This window comes from Monodelphis domestica, chromosome 3 (assembly GCF_027887165.1).
Source record: "Monodelphis domestica isolate mMonDom1 chromosome 3, mMonDom1.pri, whole genome shotgun sequence".
Lineage (NCBI taxonomy): Eukaryota > Metazoa > Chordata > Mammalia > Didelphimorphia > Didelphidae > Monodelphis > Monodelphis domestica.
Window position 1 is genome coordinate 425,347,981 of NC_077229.1, and position 25,116 is coordinate 425,373,096.

Consider the following 25,116-nt stretch of genomic DNA (forward strand, 5'->3'; position numbering starts at 1 on the left):
TGTGTGAGAGATATTTTGGAGGTAGTTTTGATAGGACTTGGTGACAGATTGAAAGGGTATGATGGTGAGGGAATGGGGAACAAAGTTAATGATTATTATAAAGTTTGGGGGCCAAGATGGTCCATCAACTTAAAAAAAGTTATAGGGAAAGGGCAGGCAGGCTTTGTGTGTATGTATAAAAGGAAATGATGCATTCATAAGATCATTAATCTTGAGCTGTAAGAGATTTCAGGTCCATCTAGTCTAATTCTATTATTTTACATTTGAAGAACTGAGGTCTAGAAAGATTGTGACTTGCCTAAGTTTGCACTTTACTACATAGTAGTAAGGTTTTGGGATTTGAACTTGTAATATTCAAGGAATTGTTGGGGATTGAAGAAGTACAGGGGATAAGGAAGGTTTTTGTAACAGGGAATGGAGGGGCTGAAGGGATAGAAGGAATATGCCTGCCAGTGAGGTAAAAGGAGAGAAATACCCCCTACTGAGAGTCTAGCTTTGAAAATTGGGGTACCTGAGAAATGGGCCACCAATGATAGCCTGAGGGGACATCTTCTTTATTGATTGATGTTAAAGATACCTCGAGAAGGTAAGCACAGACCCCCCTGAGGGACAAGCCTCCCCCAGACCAAGGTCACCTGGCAGGAGTCCTATAAGGACTGTTTATGGTTGAATGGCTGTTCTTAGGTTTAGCTCCCTCTATGTCCCCCTGAAATGATAGTCATCTTATCTGACTGTGGGTTATTTAAATAAAGATGAATTTTAATAACAAGTTTGGATTTGGGAGGTTGGATTTGAGTCTCAGCTTTTGAGCAGAGTCCAGGCCTCAAAGGCTGATGGAGGGTTTCTTTTATTCCTGTCTATGCTAATCTATGCTAGTTTTCTTAAGTTCAAAGTCTTTAGCAGTAGACAGCAAGAGGAAGAAAAGGTTCTGACCTTCAGAGCTGGCTGGGTCTGTCTCTTCAGGCTGATGCCCCTAAAGACCAGCCTTACAATTCAAACTGCTCCCCTTCAATCCTTTTGTTAGATGACATAATCACAGGAATTCAGGTAGAGCTCACAGTTGGGAAAATCCAGGAATAGAGGTACTTCTATCCCGAGACAGGGAGAGAGTGATCCTTTCAGTCCAAGGGCCAGGAAGAGAGAGAGTCCTTTGAGACCAACTGTTGCTCCAAGTTGCCCTCCCCCCACCAACTGTCATTCTTGTCAATATCTTCTCTCTAACATTTCAACTCTTGTTTGTTCCACCTGCGTGGCAGAAAGTCCAAAACTTGCTTCAGTTTTCCTTTCCACAATCTTCCCCTTTTTTTGTTGTGACCTTCTCAAGGGCACTCATTTTTATTATATTTACCAATCTACTAAATCTACTTTCTAACTATGCCCTCAAAAATAATAAACTTCCCTCAATAACTTTATCACTATTCTATGCTAACTTTATCTAATCTAAGGAATTTTATGCAGGATAGTTTGGGTAAAAGTAGTTTGGGGTTCTACAATAAATTCAGTACAATAAATGTTTGAACAAAACTATTACAAAGAAATTTGAATCATAGTAATACTACTTACTTTTGCTAAATTAAACTACTACATTTTTCCTATTTAAATTATCTATAATTGCAAACTATTTTATCTATATATTTCCATTAAATGCAATTTCAGCATCAGTTTTACAATAAACAATTAAAAGTTTACTATCTACAAGTGCAGCTTAAGTCTTTTTCTAAGTATAATTAACTATCTATGCTATGCTTAATTTTACTTACTCCTAATCTATTCCCTATTTATTATAACTATTCTCTAAATCCCTACTTTAATCTATAACCTAATCTTATGTGCAACATATAGAAATGCCATGCTACATATTTATATACTCTATCACTATGTTAATAACTTAATTATAGTATATATATTATTTATAGAGATTATTTACATATAATATAATAATATACTTAGTTTCCTAATCTTGATGTCAGTCAAATAGAAAGAACAATAGATCTTTCCTAAGCCTAAGACCTTATAGAACCAACTATATACATATTTACATTTTGCATAAATACAATTTCAGACACTTCAGACAAGGTCTCCCAATATGTCAGTTTGTGATTTTGTGTTTTGTGTCTAATAGTGCTGTGTTGAATTAATACTTATCAAGCTTCTTCAGATTTCCACTTCTCATGTTGACTGATGAATCTTTTCTTTCTTCCAAGTAATGTAGTGTTGCATGCTATTTCCCTAATATGTGAAATTAATTTTGTTTTATGATTTCACCACACTCAGTCTTATGTATAAGTCCTGTTTTCTGTCTGTCCTCTTTTTATATAAACAGATTTACAAAGTTCAAAGTCTTAGCTGTCCATTTCAGCTTTTTCTCTTTGATTCTTCTCTCTAGCAGCTTTTCTTGATGCTTTTCTTCTGGGCTAGTTTAAAATCTTTTCCTCTGGGATACTTTTCCTCTGGGCTGGAAAGCTGTCTTCTTGCTGTGGCATGCTTGACTGCTGGGATCTCGTTGTCTCGAACATTATGTGTCACTATTGTTTCTTTGTGGTATACTTTTTGATGTTAATCAGTTTTTGTTCTCATTTCTCAGTACTATCTTTTGTCTAATTATCTTCTATGTCTGTTACAGTGATGTTGAAATTTTTCTGGTTTTATGTGGGAACAGTGAAACCATGAGTCTTTCCCTACAATTTTTATAACTGTTCGGGTAGTAAGCAATACTTCATGTGGTCCAGTCCATTTTATGTCTGTAGCCAATTTTATATTGAAATTTTTTATGTATACTTTATCTCCTGGTTTAATATTATGCAAATTGTAATTCAGGGGTACTGTTTGTTGTATCAAACCCATTTTGTGCAACTCTGCTATTCTTGTTTGTAAAGCTTGTATATATCTTGTTTATTGACAATCTGGTTTGTGAGAACTTCTAAGTCAGAGAAAGGAAGGTGTGATAGGATCATTATGTTGTTTGCTTCTTCCTCTGTTTGATTTCTATCAGGTATATAATTTTGTTCTATTAATTCAGTGTCTTCTTCCTTAACCTCAAGCTTTTCATAAAGTTCTTGATAATTCTTGATTCTCAATGCCACCATCATTGCTTCTAATGATTTTGTTTTCTATGCCCTGAACTAACTCTTCTGACAGGATCCTTTGTTTTTGATTTGAGTTGTTAATGTAATCAACTGTCTTCCACTCTTGTAAAGCTTTGTGATCTTGATTGTAAAATTTGATATCTTCATAAGGTTCTTGGTATTCCTTGCTTTCTGAGTCAAATATCATTGTATATAGTTGTTCTGTGTGATTTGTGTCTTGCTCTGACTCTTGCTTGGTGATTTCTATATTCCTCAAGTCTTTTGCTAGCTCTTGCCCAGTAGTATTCTATAACTCTGTGTTATGTGTTGATAAATTTGGTTCTTGTGTGTTTGTTCCTTCCTGTGGATCTGCTATCATATCCCAGTTTTGTTCTTCAGCTACAGACTTCTCTTGTTGCTTTGAACATTCATTTTGTAATCCATCATCAGTTTGCAATGGAATTGCATTATCATGGAGACATAAGGATGGTGTGATAATGTTTGTGTTTGCTTTTTCTTGTGCAGTTGCTCTTGATTGGAATTCGTTGATATAAGGATTTAAGTCTGACTTTTCTATTATGTCATTGCTATGTACTTTTGTAATATCATCTCTGTTTTCAGTGTCATTGACTCTAGGAGGTCTGCTAATTTGAATGTTCTCTGTTATTGCATTCCCTCCCCCCCTCCCCCATTGGACCATTCTGCTGTTTTCTCATTTGCTTCAGTTAATCCAGTTGCAGTTTGTTTAGAATCTTTAGATACCTCTACTATTTGTGTCTCATATGGTTCTGTTTTTGGTTTTGCTATTTGTTCTATGCTTTCTGTTTCTAAAGTATAGTCTTTCCTTTCTGCTAAGTTACTTTTGTCTTGTGCTAAGACATGTTGCAATCCACTATTGCTTGGATCTAATCTTTTGTGTTCTTTGCTTTTTAAGCTGTTATTTTGGGTTCCTTTCCCATTTTCCTTTTTTTTTTTTAAAAAAAACCCTTACCTTCCACCTTGAAATCAATACTGTGTATTGGTTCCAAGGCAGAAGAATGGAAAGGGCTAGTCAATGGGGGGGTCAAGTGAATTGCCCAGGGTCACACAACTGGGAATTGTCTGAGTCTAGATTTGGACCTAGGACCTCCCATCTTTAGTCCTGGCTCTCAATCTACTGAGCTACCCAGCTGCACACCCCACTTTTTCCTTTTTGATGTTACCAAATGCACATGGCTTCATAACTGACATTGTTTGGCAGCACCTGAAACTACTTGTGAATAACGTGGTTTTGCCCCTTGTTGTATGTATCACTCCATGGTTTCTAAATTTGATGCTTGCAATGAATTCTTGCAATTACAATTGCAACATTTTGTATTTGTTTGTGTATTGTTTCTGCTACATTTTATGTTGCTTTTCCAGAATCTCTTTTTATTGTTAACTTGGACTAATTGTGCCTTTATATAACAGTCCTGAACCATGTGACTCATTTTTCCACATAGGAAACATTTGGGTACATTTCTAATTTGATTGCTTTGTGTGTAATTTCTTGTGTGTTTGTATGATGGCAGAGTGACTAGATTTTTTATTTCTTCAATTTCTTTTTGCTTAATTGTGCTATTTGCCTCCTTGAGCTTGGTTTTAAGCTCTTCTATTATTTCATCCTTTTCCTTTAAGATTTCTTTATGACCTGTGAATTATATAAGTTGCAGTTTTTCTTAAATCTTCCAGACTTAGTGTTTCCCAGTCTGGGCATTGAAGTTTAAAATATTATATAATAGGTGTGCTACTGCCTTTCACAAATTGGCTCCTTATGCGTTGGAGATTTTGCTTAGTTAAATTTTTATATCCAAGCACATCCTCTGCTACTTCAATCACCCTATTGAGGAATTTTGATGGATGTTCCCCACTCTGCTGTCTCAATTTCTCAAATTGTCCCCAAGTATCTGGTTTTTTTTTTTTGAAAAAAATTTCATTGCCTCTAATAGATCTTCTCTGGCCTTTTTTAGATAATGCAGATTTGCATTATTAGATAACTCTAAGTCTGTTCCTTCCTCTGGCCATGATGTTAAATTTGGATTGTTTTTAGTTCCATCAATAAATTGTTGCTTTTCCCTTTTTGAAAATAATTCTGAGAGAAGAATTTCAGTGTCCTGCTTCCCTCCCCACCAGTTCATTTGTTACCCTTCTACTCCCCTATAGGGCACAAATCTATTCTCTGCCCCAATGGATTGGATTGTTCTTCCCTCTTTGGGTCAGTTTCAAAGCACGTAAAAGTTGAGTATTTCCTATCTCCAACCTCTTTACCCTTCTAGTGTATTGATGTTCTCCTCCCTCCCTCCATGAGCTTCTTTGTGACACATAAATTTGCCCTCATTTGTTTCTTTTCTCATTTTTTTAGTATTAAACTCTTTTTTTTAGCTCTAGTATATATACACACACACACACACACACATACATGTATATGTATTTATGCATGCATATAACTATATACCTATTTATGTCTTATCCTTTCATCCTATATAGTTTGTCACTGTTCCCTCTAAGTGTAATTCTTCTAGCTGCCCAGGTGATAGCAACAGTTTTTATGAGTTAGCAATGACCTCTTTTCTAATAGGGATACATATCATTTTAACTTATTGAGTCTCTTAAATTTTTTTTTTGTTTTTCTTTTCCCCCTCTTTTTAAATTACCTTTTGATGATTCTCTTGAGTTCTGTGCTTAGACATCAAATTTTCTGTTCAGGTCTGGTCTTTTCTTTATGAATGTTTGGAATTCTTCTATTGTGTTGAATGACCATACTTTCCCCTGTAAGAATATAGTCAGTTTTGACTTCCGGTTAAGATGGCGGCTTAGAGAAAGCTGAAGTTCAGATCTCCGGAAAACCCTTCCCGACCGATCTCAAACTAGAAGCTCCTAAGGCGCCGAAATTCAAAACGATCAACAGCACAGACCCTGGGAACCCTCCTCCTGGACCTGGACCTGGTTCAAAAGGTACGGCTCCCCTTAAAAGCCAGAACCCGAGATCCCTCGGACCTCAGGGGTAGGAGCGCAGAGTCCAAGGCTCCCGGAAGCGGCAGCCGAGCCGGGCTCAGAGAGCAGGGTCTGAGGAACAACAACCCTCAGGCTCTTCTACCCAAGTCCCAGTCCGGGTGAAAGTTACTGCCTGGGGCTTCCGCTGCAAAGAGCCGGTCGGTCAAAGAGCCAGTCGATCCGGGTGAAAGTTACTGCCTGGGGCCTCCGCTGCAGAGAGCTGGTCAAAACAACAGCAACCCTCAGGGCGGGCAAGACAGCCTCACGGGCTGGATCCTGCTATCCAAGTCTCAGTGAAAGTCTGTGCTCTCGGAGCTTGGGGAAGCGGCAGCCCATCCCCCCGCAGGCCGACGAAACAGCCTCACGGCCAGGGATTCTGAAGGCAACTTCCGGAAATCGAGCCAGGAGGAGAGTGTGGCCTCGTGGTCCGACCCTTCCATTCCAGTTCCAGTGAGGCATATTCAGTTTAACCCAGGGAACGCTCATAGAACCAACATCTGCCCAGGACTAAAGCCTCTGATCACCAGACAAAGACAAGAAAAGCCAATCCTCCACGTTCAGAGATGACAAATTCCACAGAAGCACAGAAGCCCCAAAATACCAAGAAAAATAAGAAGAAAGGGGCGACTCTGGACACATTCTATGGAGCCAAAATACAAAATACAGAGCAGATAGAAGAAGATATACAAGAAAATTCTCCAAAATCTTCCAAAGGAAATAGAAACTCTCCACAAACCCATGAAGAATTTGAATCAGAAAGGACCAAAAAGATGGAAGCCCTCTGGGAGGAAAAGTGGGAAATGATGCAAAAGAAATTCACGCATCTACAAAACCAGTTTGACCAAACTGTAAAAGAAAACCAGGCTTTAAAGCAAGAACTAATAAAGCAAAGCCAAAACACCAAGAAATTAGAAGAGAACATAAAATATCTCACCGACAAGGTGATAGATCTGGAAAACAGGGGGAGAAGAGAAAATTTAAGAATAATTGGACTCCCAGAAAAGCCAGAAATAAACACCAAACTGGACATGGTGATACAAGATATAATCAAAGAAAATTGCCCAGAGATTCTAGAACAAGGGGGCAATACATCCACTGACAGAGCTCACAGAACACCTTCTACACTAAACCCCCAAAAGACAACTCCCAGGAATGTAATTGCCAAATTCCAAAGCTATCAAACAAAAGAAAAAATCCTACAGGAAGCCAGAAAAAGACAATTTAGATATAAAGGAATGCCAATCAGGGTCACACAAGACCTTGCAAGTTCTACGCTGAATGATCGTAAGGCATGGAACATGATCTTCAGAAAGGCAAGAGAGCTGGGTCTCCAACCAAGAATCAGCTACCCAGCAAAACTGACTATATACTTCCAAGGGAAAGTATGGGCATTCAACAAAATAGAAGACTTCCAACTTTTTGCAAAGAAAAGACCAGAGCTCTGTGGAAAGTTTGATACCGAAAATCAAAGAGCAAGGAATACCTGAAAAGGTAAATATTAAGGAAAGGGGAAAAATGTTATCTTCTTTTACTCAAACTCTCTTCTATAAGGACTACATTTATATCAACCTATGTATACTAATATGTGGGGAAAATGTAATGTATAAATAGGGGGTAAAGAAAGACCAAATAGAATAATGGTTCTCACACAAAGATTCACAGGGGAAGGGGAGGGGAAGAAAACTCCTATAAGAAGGAGAGGAAGAGAGGGGGGGGGGTTTACTTAAACCTCAATCTCAGGGAAATCAACTCTGAGAGGGAAAAACATCCAGATCCATTGGGATCTTGAATTCTATCTTACCCAACAAGGGTAAGGAGAAGGGAAAACCAAGGGGGGGAGGGGGAGAGGGAGAACAAAAAGGGAGGGAAAGAGAGGGGGGAGGGGGAGGGAACAAAAAGGGAGGGACTAAAAAGGGAAACATCAAGGGAGGGGACAAGGGGGACTGATTCAAAGTAAATCACTGGACTAAAAGGTAGAGCCGAAGAAGAAAAGGTTAGAATTAGGGAAGGCAATCAAAATGCCAGGGAGTCCACAAATGACAATCATAACTTTGAACGTGAATGGGATGAACTCACCCATAAAACGTAGACGAATAGCTGAATGGATTAGAATCCAAAACCCTACCATATGTTGTCTTCAAGAAACACACATGAGGCGGGTTGACACCCACAAGGTCAGAATTAAAGGATGGAGTAAGACCTTCTGGGCCTCAACTGATAGAAAGAAGGCAGGAGTGGTAATCATGATATCTGATAAAGCCAATGCAAAAATAGACCTGATCAAAAGGGATAGGGAAGGTAATTATATTTTGTTAAAAGGGACTCTAGACAATGAGGAAATATCATTAATCAACATGTATGCACCAAATAATATAGCACCCAAATTTCTAATGGAGAAACTAGGAGAATTGAAGGAAGAAATAGACAATAAAACCATACTAGTGGGAGACTTAAACCAACCATTATCAAATTTAGATAAATCAAATCAAAAAATAAATAAGAAAGAGGTAAAAGAAGTGAATGAAATCTTAGAAAAATTAGAATTAATAGACATATGGAGAAAAATAAATAGGGATAAAAAGGAATACACCTTCTTCTCAGCACCACATGGCACATTCACAAAAATTGACCATACATTAGGTCACAGAAACATAGCACACAAATGCAAAAAAGCAGAAATAATGAATGCAGCCTTCTCAGATCACAAGGCAATAAAAATAATGATTAGTAATGGTACATGGAAAACCAAATCTAAAACCAATTGGAAATTAAACAATATGATACTCCAAAACCGTTTAGCTAAAGAAGAAATCATAGAAACAATTAATAATTTCATCAAGGAAAATGACAATGGCGAAACATCCTTTCAAACCTTTTGGGATGCAGCCAAAGCGGTAATCAGAGGCAAATTCATATCCCTGAAAGCTCATATTAACAAACAAGGGAGAGCAGAGATCAATCAATTGGAAATGCAATTGAAAAAACTCGAAAGCGATCAAATTAAAAACCCCCAGCAGAAAACCAAATTAGAAATCCTAAAAATTAAGGGAGAAATTAATAAAATCGAAAGTGATAGAACTATTGATTTAATAAATAAGACAAGAAGCTGGTACTTTGAAAAAACAAACAAAATAGACAAAGTACTGGTCAATCTAATTAAAAAAAGGAAGGAAGAAAAGCAAATTCACAGCATTAAAGATGAAAAGGGGGACAGCACCTCCAATGAGGAGGAAATTAAGGCAATCATTAGAAATTACTTTGCCCAATTATATGGCAATAAATACACCAATTTAGGAGAAATGGATGAATATGTACAAAAATACAAACTGCCTAGACTAACAGAAGAGGAAATAGAATTCTTAAATAATCCCATATCAGAAATTGAAATCCATCAAGCCATCAAAGAACTTCCTAAGAAAAAATCCCCAGGGCCTGATGGATTCACCTGTGAATTCTATCAAACATTCAGAGAACAATTAACCCCAATACTATACAAACTATTTGACATAATAAGCAAAGAGGGAGTTCTACCAAACTCCTTTTACGACACAAACATGGTACTGATTCCAAAACCAGGCAGGTCAAAAACAGAGAAAGAAAACTATAGACCAATCTCCCTAATGAATATAGATGCAAAAATTTTAAATAGGATACTAGCAAAAAGACTCCAGCAAGTGATCAGAAGGATCATTCACCATGATCAAGTAGGATTCATACCAGGGATGCAGGGCTGGTTCAACATTAGGAAAACCATCCACATAATTGACCACATCAACAAGCAAACTAGCAAGAACCACATGATTATCTCAATAGATGCAGAAAAAGCCTTTGATAAAATACAACACCCATTCCTATTAAAAACACTAGAAAGCATAGGAATAGAAGGGTCATTCCTAAAAATAATAAACAGTATATATCTAAAACCAACAGCTAATATCATCTGCAATGGGGATAAACTAGATGCATTCCCAATAAGATCAGGAGTGAAACAAGGATGCCCACTATCACCTCTACTATTTGACATTGTACTAGAAACACTAGCAGTAGCAATTAGAGAAGATAAAGAAATTGAAGGCATCAGAATAGGCAAGGAGGAGACCAAGTTATCACTCTTTGCGGATGACATGATGGTCTACTTAAAGAATCCTAGAGATTCAACCAAAAAGCTAATTGAAATAATCAACAACTTTAGCAAAGTTGCAGGATACAAAATAAACCCACATAAATCATCAGCTTTTCTATATATCTCCAACACAGCTCAGCAGCAAGAACTAGAAAGAGAAATCCCATTCAAAATCACCTTAGACAAAATAAAATACCTAGGAATCTATCTCCCAAGACAAACACAGGAACTATATGAACACAACTACAAAACACTCGCCACACAACTAAAACTAGACTTGAACAATTGGAAAAACATTAACTGCTCATGGATAGGACGAGCCAATATAATAAAAATGACCATCCTACCCAAACTTATTTATCTATTTAGTGCCATACCCATTGAACTACCAAAATACTTCTTCACTGATTTAGAAAAAACCATAACAAAGTTCATTTGGAAGAACAAAAGATCAAGGATATCCAGGGAAATAATGAAAAAAAAACACATATGATGGGGGCCTTGCAGTCCCAGACCTCAAACTATATTACAAAGCAGCAGTCATCAAAACAATTTGGTACTGGCTAAGAAACAGAAAGGAAGATCAGTGGAATAGACTGGGGGAAAACGACCTCAGCAAGACAGTATACGATAAACCCAAAGATCCCAGCTTTTGGGACAAAAATCCACTATTCGATAAAAACTGCTGGGAAAGTTGGAAGACAGTGTGGGAGAGACTAGGAATAGATCAACACCTCACACCCTACACCAAGATAAATTCAAAATGGGTGAGTGACTTAAACATAAAGACGGAAACCATAAGTAAATTGGGTAAACACAGAATAGTATACATGTCAGACCTTTGGGAGGGGAAAGGCTTTAAAACCAAGCAAGATATAGAAAGAATCACAAAATGTAAAATAAATAATTTTGACTACATCAAACTAAAAAGCTTTTGTACAAACAAAACCAATATAACTAAAATCAGAAGGGAAACAACAAATTGGGAAAAAATCTTCATAGAAACCTCTGACAAAGGTTTAATTACTCATATTTATAATGAGCTAAATCAATTGTACAAAAAATCAAGCCATTCTCCAATTGATAAATGGGCAAGGGAAATGGATAGGCAGTTCTCAGATAAAGAAATCAAAACTATTAACAAGCACATGAAGAAGTGTTCTACATCTCTTATAATCAGAGAGATGCAAATCAAAACAACTCTGAGGTATCACCTCACACCTAGCAGATTGGCTAACATAACAGCAAAGGAAAGTAATGAATGCTGGAGGGGATGTGGCAAAGTAGGGACATTAATTCATTGCTGGTGGAGTTGTGAACTGATCCAACCATTCTGGAGGGCAATTTGGAACTATGCCCAAAGGGCGACAAAAGAATATCTACCCTTTGACCCAGCCATAGCACTGCTGGGTCTGTATCCCAAAGAGATAATGGACACAAAGACTTGTACAAAAATATTCATAGCTGCGCTCTTTGTGGTGGCCCAAAACTGGAAAATGAGGGGATGCCCATCAATTGGGGAATGGCTGAACAAACTGTGGTATATGTTGGTGATGGAATACTATTGTGCTCAAAGGAATAATAAAGTGGAGAAGTTCCATGGAGACTGGAACAACCTCCAGGAAGTGATGCAGAGCGAGAGGAGCAGAACCAGGAGAACATTGTACACAGAGACTAATACACTGTGGTATAATCGAACGTAATGGACTTCTCCATTAGGGGCGGTGTAATGCCCCTGAACAACTTTCAGGGATCCAGGAGAAAAAAAAACACCATTCATAAGCAAAGGATAAACTATGGGAGTGGAAACACCGAGAAAAAGCAACTGCCTGAATACAGAGGTTGAGGGGACATGACAGAGGATAGACTTTAAATGAACACTCTAATGCAAATACTATCAACAAAGCAACGGGTTCAAATCAAGAAAACATCTAATGCCCAGTGGACTTACGCGTCGGCTATGGGGGGTGGGGGGGAGGAAAAGAAAATGATCTATGTCTTTAACGAATAATGCTTGGAAATGATCAAATAAAATATATTTAAAAAAAAAAAAGAAGATACTTCAGCAAAAAAAAAAAAAAGAATATAGTCAGTTTTGCTGGGTAGTTGATTCTTTGTTGTAGACCTAGTTCCCTTGCTTTCTGGAATATCATATTCCATGCCTTTTGGTCCTTCAGTGAGGATGCAGCCAGATCCTTAGTTATCCTCACTGTTCTTCCATGGTATCTGAATGACTTCTTTTTGGCAATTTGTAATATCTTTTCTTTTGTCTGATAGTTTTTGAATTTGGCTATAACATTCCTGGGTGTTGTCAGTGGGGGATTAAATACAGGAGGTGATCTGTGGATTCTTTTAATCTCTACTTTTCCCACTTGTTCTAGGGTATCAGGGCAGTTTTCCTGAATAATTTTCTGTAGTATTATGTCCAGGCTTTTTCTTTTGTCATGGTCTTCTGGTAGACCAATGATTCTTAAATTGTCTTTTCTTGAACTATTTTCTAAATTGTCTGTTTTCTGAATGAGATGCTTCATATTTTCCTCAATTTTTTCATTCTTTTCATTTTGTTTTATAGTGTCCTGCTGCCTTGTGAAGTCACTTAATTCCAGTTGTTGTATTCTGGTTCTTAAAGACTGGATTTCATCCCTGGCTTTTTGGCCATCCTTTTCATTCTGGTCTGATTTTCTTTGAAGGTCATCTTTCATCCCCTTTACCTCATCTTTCATCTCCTTTGTCTCATCTTTAATCTCCTTTGCCTCATTTTCCAGCTGGTTGATATTGGCTTTCAAGATCCTATTTTCTTGTTTTAGTTCAAGTGCCTCTGTTTCCAGATGACGTATCTTAGTTTTTAAGTTCTTTTCTCAATTATCTTCAGCCTTTCTTAATTGTGTTTTGAGTTCTTCCACAGCCTGTATCCAATTCACTGGGAATTCTGATTTATCTTTTGCTGATCTCTCCCCCTCTGTTCTGTTTGCTGAATAGAAGCTGTCTATTGTAATTTCTTTCTTCTTTTTCTGTTGTTTGCTCATATTCACCCCTTTTTTACTCCCCATATTTGTCTGTGCTCTTGCTTCTCTATCTTTTTTTTATTTTTGGCAGCTTCTGTCAGTCTCCCCTCTTGGAGCTTTAATAGAAGATCTCTTGGTGTAGTCTCTGGGGGAAGGGTTGTTAGGGGTTTGAGCTTCCCTGTCCTCTGGAGGCTTTAGATTGGATTAAAGTCCAGCAGTCAATGAGGATGAGTGTGGAGCCTGGGCTTCCTTGAGTTCTGGATACTTTCGGTGGGATTAAGTTCAGCTTAGTTGGGTGTATGGGGTGTTCAGGGAGGTGTAGTATCTCTGGTATGGAGGGCTTGTCGTGCCCTTCTATGGCAACTCTCCAGACTCTGACCCCTACCTGACACCCAGCTCACACTTGTGGCTACCAGTAGCTGCTAGCATGCGGCAGCGGCCACACCCCAGGCAATGGCTTCAACAGGCCGGCTAAACCTTGTGAGGGTAGCCATTGGGTCGTGGACCCCTGGTAAACCAGGGCCTTGCTCACCCAGCATGTGAAGACTGCTTCGGCCGAATAGACGGAAGAAACCAATAAAAAGGTTCAATGGCTGAGAGGGCAACACAGCAAAGCACTGTGGAGTCCTTAGGGCGTGTTGGAGCACAAAAGACAACATGGCCATCCAATGCAGCTGAGGAAGTCTCCAGGTGTAATGACTTTTCGTGCCACTGGACCCAGGCTTCTGATGCTGAGAGAGTGGGACTGTCTCTGTGCATCGACTTTTCCACTGGAATCTCCTTTACGTACAAGTGTCTTTGTGCACACTCATCTATCATAGATGAAAATGCACAAAGACAATCGTCATCCTTGGTTACTGAGAGACTACTACTAGTTGGGCTGTGTGTGTTCTGAGTCCAAAACCTCTTGGAAGACTGGAGCAAATAGGGAGGATCTCCACAGCTCTGTCCAGGCTGCCACGTCTATGCTCCCTCTCTAGCTCCTTCCCTGCTGTCTGTGTTGGACGCTCTGAACTTGTTACAGTCTTGCACATAAGGTACACCCTCCAGACCAGCACCTTTGCCTGCCCAGAAGTTCCTGCTGCCGCTAGAATCTCAGCGCTCTAGGTGGGAGGGGGGTTTGGGACCTAGGACCTTACTTCTGTCTTCCCCTTAAACCCGAGTGTTCTTGGATTCCGGATTTTTTGGGGGGTATCTTTTGAATTAAGTCCAGCAGGAGGGTTCCTTGGCTCTGTCTTGTTGTTAAGTTTGATTTTCAGACCCCTTGGAGCATTCAGTTTGTGATCCATAAGGAAGGGTATTCAGAGGTCTGAACTTCTGCTCCTTCTAGGCCACCATCTTGACTCCACCTCTCCATATATCCATATAAACAAGTGATAAATCATATATTTTCTTCTCCTTTTCTACTCCCACAGTTGTTTCTCTCAGTGTAGGCAGCATTCTTTCTTATCAATCCCTCAGAATTATCCTGTATTGTTGCATTGCTATTAGTAGCAAAATCATTTACATTTGATCATCCCATAATGTTTCTGTTGCTGTGTATAATGTTCTACTGGTTCTGCTCATTTCACTCAATTATTAGTTCATGAAGTTCAAGGAAAAATTTCTGAAAACATCTTTGCTCTATGAGAAGTCAGTAAATAAGACAGAAAAGGAGTGATCCAGGAGGCAAGAGTTAATGAGTAGGAAGCTGCAGTACTAGTCTGGGAAAATTTTACTTCTAAACATAAAAGTAATTCCAAGCAAAATTCCTTAGGTTTCTTAAAGGCAATAAGCATTTTTTGTGATATGCCTAGCAAGAGTCATAAACTAGAAAGAATCTTTAACTTCTGTGTAAATTAAAATTATAATTATGAATCACAATTATAATGCCCTATTTTAAAGTTTGGGCAGCCAGGTGGTGCAGCAGATAGAGTTTTAGGCTTAGAGTCAAGAAGACTCATTTTTCTGAGTTCAAATCTGGCTTTAGACACTTACTAACTCTGTGACCCTGGGCAAGTCACTTAACCCTGTTTGCCTTCGTTTTCTCATCTGTAAAATAAACTGGAGAAGCAAATGACAGCCCACTCCAATATCTTTGCTGAGAAAACCCCAAATACAGTTACAGAATCAGACATGACTGAAACAACAGAACAAAAATTTAAACTTCATGGAAGTCATAAATATAATTCTTGCATTAGTGAAAAAATAAAAGTCATTTCTTATACAAGTTATGACTTTTGAGGCCTAAGTAGAACTTGCAAACTGAAATTATGTTTTTAGTGATTCAGAATCAGACGTTTCAGGTTTTTGAAAAATTGGTTATAGTGTTCATACATTAATTTATTATAATTTGCCATTTATTTTCAAGACTTTATCTTAATAGGGGATAATGGAAATTCCCCTGGCACCTTTACCTATATATCTTCTTTTTCTGGTTTGGAATTTTTCTCTTTGATCTCTATCTTCATAAATAATTTAAATTAAATTAATTTCAGCCATTATCATTATAACTTTGCTATATAAAGTATATTTATCCTGGAGCAGCAATTAATTTTGAAAAAAATATAATATATACTTTAATCTTCTATCATTCTTCTAAGTGAAAAGAACATTTTATAATTTTTTTAGAAAAATGCTCAAACTCTGAAAAGGGGACCACCCTTATATGTGGAAGAAGTTTTAATTCCTAGAACTTTTGAATACTACTCCAGGGCATAGAATGGGTGTTATAAGGATGAAGCCCAAGTCTTCACAATGTATTTCTTAGGTGTAGATTTTGCTTCTTTGATTTTGTTTTAAAATATATTTTATTTGTGCCTCTTATATTTATACCAGTCTTTTCCCAACGACCCTTCTAGACTGAACTCTTCAATGTGTAACCAAAAAATAATCAAGCAAAAATCATTAGTAAAGAGTTTGTGTATTGTATCCTAGTGGTCCTCTAAAGTTCTGCCCTGAGGGGAGGAATTATGGATTTTTCTAGAACTATTATACAAACATAAACATTTTAGCATATTGAGAGGAGCATAAAAAAATGGACTTCCCAATGTGTCATGTAGTCTTTGAAGGACTTCCTGATATCACAGAAATTTACTAGGCTAAAATGTATATATGTATAGGAGACTCCAATTTTTTTCTCCTCCTACTGGTTTTAAAGAGATTTTTCTCCCTCACCCAGGTTACCTAGACCTTAGCAGAAACGAAGTGAAAAAGGGTAACCATATCTAAATCTATGCTTTTCTTGGCAGGGAGAAAGAGATAAGATGTTGCCTCTTGCAACTGAAAGCAGGGGATGTAGAATATGAATTGAAATCTCAAAATGGAGCACATAGGGAGGTAATGAGAAAAGAACAAGAAAGAAGATTGCTGGTTATGTTGGCATGTACCAATAATCCATCTTGCTGTGGGAGCCCAAGGCTTAAAGGTAGTAAGATCTTGGGGGTTTTGAGCTGCAGTAGGGCTGAAGTTCCTTGGGTGTCTGCAGTAAGACTGGGAACATATGGTGATTTAGGGGTAGCAAGGTAGTTTTGTTTAAAAAAACAAAACAATGTGGTAAGCTCCTGACAGTGAAGGCTAAAGGGGCTATTTAAAAACAAATAAACAAACAAAAAAACCTTTATCTTCTTTCTTAGTATCAATTCTAAGACAGAAATTGTCAAAGGCTAGGCAACTGGTATTAAATTACTTACCCAGGGTCACATAGTATAATAGTTAAAATTAGTTTCTAGTAATAAAAGTATTATATTTTTATGAGGGCTCTTTTGTGTATATCTTGTCCTGGAATCAGACAGAATTATTAAGTAAAGTCCCATAAAATTTTTTTAAACAATTATTGGCATCATTTTTATAGTCTCAAGCTTTTGGGGCATGCATTGACATTATAGCAAATGTATTTTAAACTTATATTACTGCAAAATCAAAAAAGTTAAAGAAAATCTTAATGCTGGTGACATGTGCTTCAAATATAAAAAGGAAAGAAAAAATAAAAAATTGAAATAGTATATTGCACATGCAAGAAAAATATAATAAAAGAGTTTTAGAAATTAAAAAATGTAGCTTATAATCATTGACACACTGTGTCAGCTAAGGAAATGTAGAATACAAGGCTTTCTCACCAAAAATGAGATCCATTTCCACTTCTTATCTGGCCATGATCCACTGTGAATTTCACAAGTTTTTTTAAAAATAAAGTACAGTAGTATAAATATGTAGATATCAGTATCCCCAAAATTCTAAATAGCCCAATTAATAGCAAACAAACACACTATCATATTTCACTTAAGTTGATGTATGGAATTTTTTTAAAAGCCTATGAACTGATGGATATTTGTCACAATTTTTAGAATCATAGCAATTCTTTCAACCTTGGTAAACATATTTTTAAACAAAGTAAAACTTATTTTGGATTTTGAACATCATCAAGAAATCTAGATATTCTGGTGGAAGTTAAGTAGTGAGCTAAAGAGTTATAAATGAGAGGTGCTCCTTTTTTGGAGGCTTCTCAGGGTACAAATGCCCTGGGATTAACTGCCCAACTTCCATTCACATTTTTAGAAATGTGGGAGTTGGGGGTTAAATTTGTATTTCACTTTAGCTACTAGAATGGGCCTTACCTCGTGTTAGGGTCAGGCAAAAATGACCAGAGATTGTTAGTAAAAATTTCTAAAAATCATGTCTAAAGAACCCTTAAAATCAATTCGAGATAATTAGCTCTTTAAATTTTCCAAAGGTTGTTGTGGTACTTTTCTGATGGAGTCCATCTATCCTCTATGTGACAATTTACAAAGTCAAAAATAGAAAAACTGTTTTTATATGGGCTTATTCAATGTTTGTTCAGTATCGTTATAGGGGGAAAGCAACAGAATATAACAGTAGTTAAAACCCAGTACATTAAAATGATTCAGTATAACAGTATTGAATGCAGTAATATATGAACTTAAAATCACAAAGTTAAACCTTAAACAAATCAATCATAAAATGCAATAGAATACAGAGATTTTCATAAAACATGGAGTCTGAAATGCCTTAAAAACATAACCTCCAGTCTCCTTAAAGTTCCTTGTTTTTTTTTTTTAATCCATTTAGATGCTTATTGTCAGAAGGCAGAAGATTGGTAATGGGTAGGCAATGGGGGTTAAATGATCCACCCAGGGCCACATAGCTGGGAAGTATCTGAGGCCAGATTTCAACTGAGGACCTTCTGTCTCTAGGCCTGACTCTCAATCCACTGAGCCACCCAGCTGCTTCCCCATAGTGAGGAATCTCAAATTTGGCTAAAGAGTTGCAGGGAGCTGAATTTTTCCCCTGAGTCTCATGTAATATAAATGAAAGGACCAATACAGTCAAAAGATATTCTTTTAAATACCCCATGCTTGTAAGTTCCTGTTTGGAAAAGCCTCTACCTTCTTTCCCTTTCTTTCACCCCTCCTGTGATCCCCTACCCCCAGTCCACATGGAGGTTAATTGTAGCCTAAGGGAAAATTACCCCCATTTTTTACCAGCTGATAGAAATGAGTCCTGGGACTGGGGTGATGAGTTAAAATTGCTGGGCTGGGCAGTTCATCTGGGTTGGGATTGCAGGCAGCAGGGCAGGTGGGCCAGGGGCTGGGCCTGGGGCGATGAGTGGTTTGCTCCGAGGCTAGAGTTTGCTGGGCAGGCAGGTAGTGACCAGGTGAGCAAGATCTGGGTTAAACAGGTCCAGATTGCAGGTAGGCAGAAGCAGGCAGAAGCCAAGCTGGGCTGGTGGGAAGGGATCAAGAAAGTCTGAAGCAGACGGCTGCAGGCCAGAGCTGATCAAGATGGTTTTCTAAAAAAGCATCCTGGAGAAATGTGGCTTAAAAATTATTTTCTAAGCTAAAATTTTTGAGAAGTTCTCATCCAATCTAGTGGTCGCCATAAACTATAACAGTTAAAATTAGTTTCTAGTAATAAAAGTATTATATTTTTATGAGGTTTATTAAAGATTAAGAGTTAAAGAAAATGCAAAATAAGAAAGCATGTGTTTAGACCCAGAGATCCCATTCACAACCACTCACTCTACATCCTTCCTGGTAGAGCCATGTGTGCTGAGAGAGCGAGCAGTATGTGGAGTCCCTTTAAATAATAATTTGTGACCTTGTACTCAGGGAGATTCAGGGAGATTAGAGGGCAATTTGGGAACTCACAAGGACTTCTGGGGATTGAAGTCTGGGGTTCAAATCTCCATTTTTACAATAGTTAGGAAATGTCTGAGATGACATTTGAACCCAGGACCTCCTACCTCCAGGTTTGGTTCACCATTCACTAAGCTACCTAGCTACCCCTATGAGATTGCTTAAGGAGGAGTAATCAGGTCCAAGCTTCAAAGACAGAAAAAGTTAAGGATTCCTTGAAAATCAATTTTGGAACTGGGCTTAAGGGAAATTGAATTTCCAACCTGGGCAAGAAAGGGAGACACAGTCAGGGGTTGAGGGGCAAGGGGGAAAAAAGAAGAAAAAGGAGGAGGAAGAAGAAGAAGAGGAAAAAAGAAGAGGAAGAAGAAGAAAAAAGAGAAGGAAGAGGAGGAAGAGAAAGAGGAGGAAAAAAGAGAAGGAGGAAGAGGAAGATAAAAATGCAGCCAAGACCATATCAAGAAGATCTAGCTGTTGTGAATGGTAAGAATTAGCAGAATTTAGTCTTTTTCCTTTCTTTTTTTCTTCTTTCTGGTTTCCACAGAGTGTAATTCTGGGAAATTTCTTGCTAGGGTTTAAATCACAATCTAGCTTCCCATTTGGCTCAGAAGGGTGGTGGTAGGAAAGGAAAATTCAAATCTGGCTTTAATCCCGATTGCAGCCTATTGTGAATTGTTTTAGTGTCTATTTGTTTTTGTGCATGTCTGTGTTAGTTGATATTGCTGATAAATTATATGGCCATTTAAAATTGGCTTGCTCAATCCCATAAATTTGGAGGTATGAAAGTGAGAGGGGAAAGCCAGCTCATGGAACTTCAAATCATTTATAGCGATTTTTGCCTTAAAGTTTAACTTTTGAGTCTAGTTCAGAACATATCTGCTAGATTACCTTTGGACTCAGAGAGAATTAGGGAGAAGAGTCTGTGAGCATTCTGGGAGGCACTCTTGTTAGCCCTCAGTGTACCTTTGGATTGTACATCTTGGGTGGCATTAGACCACCCCCTAGCACACACCCACGTCCCACTTCATATGAAACTGTAAACTTTTATGACCTAATTTGTTTTTTTAAGTGTATATTAAAATTCAACACATGGTAACAAAATTGCTATTTGTATCCCCTTCTGAACTTAAAAAAAGATACCCTTTTTTGATGTTCTTTTCTTTCTTTTTCATTTGTAACAATCGCTAGTTACTCATTCCTCTCACCCTACAATAGAAGCCCTGCCTTATTGCAAGTATAGCTATAGAAAACAAATCAACACATTGGTTATGACTGAAATGTAGATCTCATTCTGAACCTCTAGTCCATTACCTCTCTGCCAAGAGGTGGGCGGTATATTTTATCATCATGATGCATTTCTCACGGTTTTTTGAAAGGACGTGGTCACAGATCATCTATTTGCTTTGTATTTGCAGTGGGAAGATCCCTAGACTTAGAGTCAGAACAGTTGGGTTTGACTACCTATTATAATACTAATAAACAGTTGGGTGATCTTTTCTTTTTTTTTTTTTTAAACCCTTACCTTCTGTCTTGTAATCAATACTGTGTATTGGTTCCAAGGCAGAAGAGAGGTAAGGGCTAGGTGATGGGGGGTAAGTGATTTTCCCAGGGTCACAAACTAAGAAGTGTCTGAGGTAAAATTTGAACCTAGGACCCCCCACCTCTAGGTGTGGCTCTCAATCCACTGAGCTACCCAGCTGCCCCACAGTTGGGTGATCTTTAGCAAATCCCTTAACCTTTCAATATTTGAGGCCAGAGGTGTCATATTTCAGGCCCACTGACCCCTGGCTAGAAAAACTCCAGAGAGCTGCCAGAAGCAGATTAAAATGTAATTAGGAAATGTTTAGCAAAATAAATAAAAATACAATGCAACACAGACAATGTTAATTTGTGGTTTTCCAAGTCAATAGCTGCAGGCAGGGATCAGTTTCTATTTGAGTTTGACACCACCATTCTAGGCAAGTCTCCAAGACTAAATTGCAGAGGAGATACCCTAGAGCCAAGTTTCCTCTCTTGGGAGTTCTCTCTGTTAATGAAATCTTACTCCCAGTTCTTCTCCTAAAGTTCCTTTTATAAGATTCAGCTCATTGTAATAACCAGTAAATGCTGTCATTTTATATAATGCTTTAAGGTTGCAAAGGAGTTCACATAAAGTATCCCATGAGGCAAGTAGGTGGCTCAATGGATAGCAAACCTGGAGTCAGAATACTTGAATTCAACTCTGACCTCATAAATTTACTAGCTGTGTAATTGTGGGTGAGTCACTTAAACCCTGCTTCAGTTTCTTCAACTGTAAAATAGAGAAAATACTAACACCTCATGGGGTGGTCGTAAAGATCAAATGATAGTAGTAGTCTCTCGGTAACCGAGGATGACGATTGTCTTTGTGCATTTTCATCTATGATAGATGAGTGTGCACAAAGACACTTGTGCGTGAAGGAGATTTAAGTGGAAAAGTCGATGCACAGAGACAGTCTCTCGGCATCGGAAGCCTGGGTCCATTGGCAGGAAAAATCCTTTCACCTGGAGACTTCCTAAGCTGCATTGGATGGCCGTGTTGTCTTTTGTGCTCCAACACGCCCTAAGCACTCCACAGTGCTTTGCTGTGTTGCCCTCTCAGCAGTTGAACCTTCTTATTGGTTTCTTCCGTCTGTTCAGCCGAAGATCAAATGAGATATTTGCAAAGTATCTAGCACAGTAGCTGGCACACAGCAGGCACTCTATAAATGCTTATTTCTTTCCCTTCCTTTGGTCTTCACAAGAACTGGGTAAACTTGGGATTACAGGTCCTATTGTCCTCATTTTACTAAGAAGGAAACAAAAACTCAGGGAGAGTATATAATTTAGCCGTACTCACAGATTTTAAATATCAGAGATGGGATTCAAATTCAAGTAGTCCTGACTATGTTTGGTACTCCCTTGCCTCATACTGCCTAGCCTAGCTCTAGGAATCTTGTTTCTAATGCTGTATTATTTTTATTTCTAAGCAGTGCTCTGTATTATCATTATTTATAATAGGGCTTAATATTATTCATTCTTCTTTCCTCATTCTTTTGTTCTGACACTTTCTTTTATTTATTGCCCCAAAGTAGCTTCTAAAATTGGGGTGATTGAGATTGAGATTATCAGGTAAACAAAAATTAGTTTAAGCCAAGAATGTCTAGGGGGCAGCAGGGCAGCTTGGTTCCCCCATTGAAATGAGCTATGGAGGTCACAACTTACTCAGACCCAACCTGGTCTTCCCATTTAGATAACTAAGGGCTATTAGAATCTTATGACAAAGCATGATTTCCCCCACTACCATGAAGTAATTGAGGTGGGACTGGAAAATATTAGCCTACCCCTCATTAGGTATTGTGGGGAATAAAAAAGAATTAATTATTTCTTCTTAGGGTAGACATCCATCCTACATCCTCCCCAGACCTGCAAGGACATTTCATTGTTGCCACAGGCCCAGTGCATTGGGAGGACTCCTATCTCATTTCAAGGACAAAATCCATTAGGCTATGCTACCTCGTTATCACCTCATACTTTTAGGAGCCAGAGGAGTCACTTCCAAGGACCTGGCTACCTTTCCATAACCTTATCCCCTCCCTACTGGAAGCTTGTGATGAGCTCACACTATGCATCTTGCTGTTTTCTGACTGGGTAGAATTCACACCTCTATTGTAAGTTTAGGAATCAATAATGTCTGTATCTGTATGTTTGCATTGTAATTTGCCAGTAGGCCATTTCCCCTTCTTCATGAGAAAGAATAAAGATCCTTCTTATAATATTCACTCTTTGACTCCAGGCCTGTAATTGTAATTTGGGTGGGTGGTCATTTTTATCCCACTCAGTATTCACCAAGTAGAGATGTCTAGGGGAAGGTTGAATAATGAGCTTCCAAAATTGTAATTACTCAAGATGCTCAATGTCTTTGTCTCTGATCATCAAGAGATATCACTGACCAACTAATTTATTGGTTATTGCCAGCCCGATCAATAAGTTGATTTTCTTACCCAGAACTGAGACTGGAATTTTTAATTGTCACACATCTGATGTATTAGCTATCCCTCTTAGCTTCCTTTGGTGATATGGACATATCAATGGGCTCTGCCACTTACTAGTTTGTATGACCTTGGGTAACTCACTTAACTTCTCTGGGTCTCAGTTTACTCAGTTGTAAAATGAGGTTGGACTGAATGACTTCTAAGGTCCCTTTTATCTCAAACCTATATAATTGAAAAATTTGATAACCATGCCATATAAGTTATTTATTTGTGTGGAGAGGAAAATTGAAGGTCTCCTAGAATATGCCACATAATATGCCATACCTGGATCCTGGTCACTTCAGGGAAACATATAGTTCAGTGCTGAAAGGATGCTTTAGAAGATCACAGTAAATCCTAAATCATCCTTTCATCTTTATCACTTCCATTCCTTTCCTGATGACAGTGGCAAAGAATAGGGAATTTCCATACTTGTTTTCTTCCTCTTCCTCTCCAGGATAGCAAATAGCCCCTTTTTCCTGTTCATCCTTTGTTTTGAAGAGGATCAGTGACATCATGGGTGATGTCTTGATTCACAGTATGAATTGGATTTAAGGGAGGCAGAATTGCACAAAGTTGTCAGTCTCATCTTTTCCAGAGCCATCAAAGTCCAGCAGTAAGACAAAAACCAGGATGCCCAATGATCGTCCAGTATGTAGTGTGTGACCTTGGTGTCTTCAATGTCTGACCTAAGTGTTCCACAGTGCCTGCTTCAACTACCCCTTCATGGCTGATAGAACAATTGTTCTCATCTACCCATTCCATTGGGGAAGTCTTCACATGCTTGAAGTAGATCTCCTTACTGACCAGTCGGAGGCTTGTCAGTTCCCTTCATTTTGGTTTAGCCAATCTGCTAAGGTGCTTTTATCAGGGTGTGGTTGCTATGCATACTACAGCTTCTTGGAGACAAAGTTGAGAGTTGTATGAAAGGTAAACATCTGAGGTAGATGAGTTCCTACGAAGAGGGTTCAGTGAACCCTCACACCAGAGATGCTAGTCCTCCTTGAATATCCTCTACATCCCACTCTTTCTTAGATTTCTGTAGAAGGGGTGAAGGAGTGTCTGTGGCCTTTCCTCAACCCAACCTGGCAACACAGTAGCTATGTCTATTTGAAAACTAAAGCAAGGGCTGTACTACAGTAACAGATCCTGAACCGTGAACTTCTGACTACCTTTTTTCCTTTGTCTTGGACATATGTGACTCAACTGTGATTCTGAGATGGACATTTCTATTCTTGAGGCAATCTTGTGAGTTCAATTGGCAACAGATGGAGTGTTCTGCAGCTCCAGAGTTTTTTAGAGAAAATGACTATCACAAGAGAATGAACTTAACCCCTGGCCTGACTTACGTGCAGACATGGACTTGGAGGGAATTATTTAGACAAGGAAGAGCCAATGTGAAATGAAAAATGCCTACTCAACATTTTTGTAAATTGTTTTATTTTCTGAAGTTTGTTGTTATCCAGTTACTTCAGGCTTCTTTGATACTTCATGACCCCATTTGGGTTTTCTTGTCAAACATGTTGGAGTGGTTTGTCATTTCCTTCTTCAACTCATTTTATATTTGAGGAAATTGTGATTTGACCAGGGTCATGTAGCTAGTAAGTGTCTGAATCTGTATTTGAACTCAGATCTTCCTGAATCCAGGCCAGGTACTCTATCCATGGTGGCTCCTAGTTATACCTATTTCTGAAGTTTAAGTCTCTCCTTAAAATATTTAATTAAAAAACAAACAAACAATAAACCCTT

The 25,116-nt window shown here is 38.2% G+C and overlaps 1 long non-coding RNA gene across 3 annotated transcripts in view; it reads left to right on the forward strand.

Moving 5' to 3' along the window:
• Positions 1 to 25,116, forward strand: part of LOC103094857 (uncharacterized) — a 250,678-nt gene that overhangs the window by 37,407 nt on the left and 188,155 nt on the right. The gene's annotated exons all lie outside the window — the stretch shown is intronic.